This window comes from Pimephales promelas, chromosome 3, assembly GCF_988280905.1.
Source record: "Pimephales promelas chromosome 3, fPimPro1.hap1.1, whole genome shotgun sequence".
Lineage (NCBI taxonomy): Eukaryota > Metazoa > Chordata > Actinopteri > Cypriniformes > Leuciscidae > Pimephales > Pimephales promelas.
The window spans coordinates 46,512,380-46,514,879 of NC_142771.1; the positions used below are offsets into that span (position 1 = coordinate 46,512,380).

Genomic DNA, 2,500 nt, shown 5'->3' on the forward strand with positions numbered 1-2,500 from the left:
AAGCGAAATCCGCTGCCAAAATTGGGCTATTTGAAGAAGAAAAAAAAAGAGACTCTTTCAGGCTTTCTGAAGAAACTCAGAGAATATTTCAGGCATTTCGAGGGGAAAAAAGACAATTTAGGATTTTTGAACCATTTCATTGACTCTTTTTTTTTTTTTTTTTTTTTTTAAACAATAAAGCTTACAGCACCTGGTATTCCCAGGCGGTCTCCCATCCAAGTACTAACCAGGCCCGACCCTGCTTAGCTTCCGAGATCAGACGAGTTCGGGCGTTCTCAAGGTGGTATGGCCGTAAGCGAAATCTGCTGCCAAAATTGGGCTATTTGAATGGTTAGAACATTAGGGTAGTAAACTATATAAAGCTTACAGCACCTGGTATTCCCAGGCGGTCTCCCATCCAAGTACTAACCAGGCCCGACCCTGCTTAGCTTCCGAGATCAGACGAGTTCGGGCGTTCTCAAGGTGGTATGGCCGTAAGCGAAATCTGCTGCCAAAATTGGGCTATTTGAATGGTTAGAACATTAGGGTAGTAAACTATATAAAGCTTACAGCACCTGGTATTCCCAGGCGGTCTCCCATCCAAGTACTAACCAGGCCCGACCCTGCTTAGCTTCCGAGATCAGACGAGTTCGGGCGTTCTCAAGGTGGTATGGCCGTAAGCGAAATCTGCTGCCAAAATTGGGCTATTTGAATGGTTAGAACATTAGGGTAGTAAACTTTATAAAGCTTACAGCACCTGGTATTCCCAGGCCGTCTCCCATTCAAGTACTAACCAGGCCCGACCCTGCTTAGCTTCCGAGATCAGACGAGTTCGGGCGTTCTCAAGGTGGTATGGCCGTAAGCGAAATCCGCTGCCAAAATTGGGCTATTTTAAGAAGAAAAAAAAAGAGACTCTTTCAGGCTTTCTGAAGAAACTCAGAGAATATTTCAGGCATTTCGAGGGGAAAAAAGACAATTTAGGATTTTTGAACCATTTCATTGACTCTTTTTTTTTTTTTTTTTTTTTTAAACAATAAAGCTTACAGCACCTGGTATTCCCAGGCGGTCTCCCATCCAAGTACTAACCAGGCCCGACCCTGCTTAGCTTCCGAGATCAGACGAGTTCGGGCGTTCTCAAGGTGGTATGGCCGTAAGCGAAATGTGCTGCCAAAATTGGGCTATTTGAATGGTTAGAACATTAGGGTAGTAAACTATATAAAGCTTACAGCACCTGGTATTCCCAGGCGGTCTCCCATCCAAGTACTAACCAGGCCCGACCCTGCTTAGCTTCCGAGATCAGACGAGTTCGGGCGTTCTCAAGGTGGTATGGCCGTAAGCGAAATCTGCTGCCAAAATTGGGCTATTTGAATGGTTAGAACATTAGGGTAGTAAACTATATAAAGCTTACAGCACCTGGTATTCCCAGGCGGTCTCCCATCCAAGTACTAACCAGGCCCGACCCTGCTTAGCTTTCGAGATCAGACGAGTTCGGGCGTTCTCAAGGTGGTATGGCCGTAAGCGAAATCTGTTGCCAAAATTGGGCTATTTGAATGGTTAGAACATTAGGGTAGTAAACTATATAAAGCTTACAGCACCTGGTATTCCCAGGCGGTCTCCCATTCAAGTACTAACCAGGCCCGACCCTGCTTAGCTTCCGAGATCAGACGAGTTCGGGCGTTCTCAAGGTGGTATGGCCGTAAGCGAAATCCGCTGCCAAAATTGGGCTATTTGAAGAAGAAAAAAAAAGAGACTCTTTCAGGCTTTCTGAAGAAACTCAGAGAATATTTCAGGCATTTCGAGGGGAAAAAAGACAATTTAGGATTTTTGAACCATTTCATTGACTCTTTTTTTTTTTTTTTTTTTTTTAAACAATAAAGCTTACAGCACCTGGTATTCCCAGGCGGTCTCCCATCCAAGTACTAACCAGGCCCGACCCTGCTTAGCTTCCGAGATCAGACGAGTTCGGGCGTTCTCAAGGTGGTATGGCCGTAAGCGAAATCTGCTGCCAAAATTGGGCTATTTGAATGGTTAGAACATTAGGGTAGTAAACTATATAAAGCTTACAGCACCTGGTATTCCCAGGCGGTCTCCCATCCAAGTACTAACCAGGCCCGACCCTGCTTAGCTTCCGAGATCAGACGAGTTCGGGCGTTCTCAAGGTGGTATGGCCGTAAGCGAAATCTGCTGCCAAAATTGGGCTATTTGAATGGTTAGAACATTAGGGTAGTAAACTATATAAAGCTTACAGCACCTGGTATTCCCAGGCGGTCTCCCATCCAAGTACTAACCAGGCCCGACCCTGCTTAGCTTCCGAGATCAGACGAGTTCGGGCGTCCTCAAGGTGGTATGGCCGTAAGCGAAATCTGCTGCCAAAATTGGGCTATTTGAATGGTTAGAACATTAGGGTAGTAAACTATATAAAGCTTACAGCACCTGGTATTCCCAGGCGGTCTCCCATCCAAGTACTAACCAGGCCCGACCCTGCTTAGCTTCCGAGATCAGACGAGTTCGGGCGTCCTTA

General features: G+C 45.9%; 13 non-coding genes across 13 annotated transcripts in view; all 13 read right to left on the bottom strand.

The window, feature by feature from the left end:
• LOC148990873 (5S ribosomal RNA) overlaps positions 1 to 4 on the bottom strand; it is a 119-nt gene extending 115 nt beyond the window's left edge. The window contains exon 1 of the ribosomal RNA XR_016160860.1: positions 1 to 4. This exon is cut by the window's left edge and continues 115 nt beyond it. This is a non-coding gene — a ribosomal RNA (5S ribosomal RNA).
• Positions 5 to 178: 174 nt separating this feature from the next.
• Positions 179 to 297, bottom strand: LOC148990874 (5S ribosomal RNA). The gene has a single exon (XR_016157167.1). It is a non-coding gene; the product is annotated as a 5S ribosomal RNA (ribosomal RNA).
• Positions 298 to 360: 63 nt separating this feature from the next.
• On the bottom strand, positions 361 to 479 carry LOC148990875 (5S ribosomal RNA). Its single transcript, XR_016157168.1, has one exon. It is a non-coding gene; the product is annotated as a 5S ribosomal RNA (ribosomal RNA).
• A 63-nt stretch (positions 480 to 542) lies between these two features.
• LOC148990876 (5S ribosomal RNA) lies at positions 543 to 661 on the bottom strand. Its single transcript, XR_016157169.1, has one exon. It is a non-coding gene; the product is annotated as a 5S ribosomal RNA (ribosomal RNA).
• Positions 662 to 724: 63 nt separating this feature from the next.
• On the bottom strand, positions 725 to 843 carry LOC148990877 (5S ribosomal RNA). The gene has a single exon (XR_016163818.1). It is a non-coding gene; the product is annotated as a 5S ribosomal RNA (ribosomal RNA).
• A 173-nt stretch (positions 844 to 1,016) lies between these two features.
• On the bottom strand, positions 1,017 to 1,135 carry LOC148990878 (5S ribosomal RNA). Its single transcript, XR_016157170.1, has one exon. It is a non-coding gene; the product is annotated as a 5S ribosomal RNA (ribosomal RNA).
• Positions 1,136 to 1,198: 63 nt separating this feature from the next.
• On the bottom strand, positions 1,199 to 1,317 carry LOC148990879 (5S ribosomal RNA). Its single transcript, XR_016157171.1, has one exon. It is a non-coding gene; the product is annotated as a 5S ribosomal RNA (ribosomal RNA).
• A 63-nt stretch (positions 1,318 to 1,380) lies between these two features.
• On the bottom strand, positions 1,381 to 1,499 carry LOC148990880 (5S ribosomal RNA). The gene has a single exon (XR_016162536.1). It is a non-coding gene; the product is annotated as a 5S ribosomal RNA (ribosomal RNA).
• Positions 1,500 to 1,562: 63 nt separating this feature from the next.
• On the bottom strand, positions 1,563 to 1,681 carry LOC148990881 (5S ribosomal RNA). Its single transcript, XR_016160861.1, has one exon. It is a non-coding gene; the product is annotated as a 5S ribosomal RNA (ribosomal RNA).
• Positions 1,682 to 1,854: 173 nt separating this feature from the next.
• Positions 1,855 to 1,973, bottom strand: LOC148990882 (5S ribosomal RNA). The gene has a single exon (XR_016157172.1). It is a non-coding gene; the product is annotated as a 5S ribosomal RNA (ribosomal RNA).
• A 63-nt stretch (positions 1,974 to 2,036) lies between these two features.
• LOC148990883 (5S ribosomal RNA) lies at positions 2,037 to 2,155 on the bottom strand. The gene has a single exon (XR_016157173.1). It is a non-coding gene; the product is annotated as a 5S ribosomal RNA (ribosomal RNA).
• A 63-nt stretch (positions 2,156 to 2,218) lies between these two features.
• On the bottom strand, positions 2,219 to 2,337 carry LOC148990884 (5S ribosomal RNA). The gene has a single exon (XR_016161505.1). It is a non-coding gene; the product is annotated as a 5S ribosomal RNA (ribosomal RNA).
• A 63-nt stretch (positions 2,338 to 2,400) lies between these two features.
• The window catches only part of LOC148990885 (5S ribosomal RNA), a 119-nt gene continuing 19 nt past the window's right edge, over positions 2,401 to 2,500 (bottom strand). The window contains exon 1 of the ribosomal RNA XR_016163613.1: positions 2,401 to 2,500. This exon is cut by the window's right edge and continues 19 nt beyond it. This is a non-coding gene — a ribosomal RNA (5S ribosomal RNA).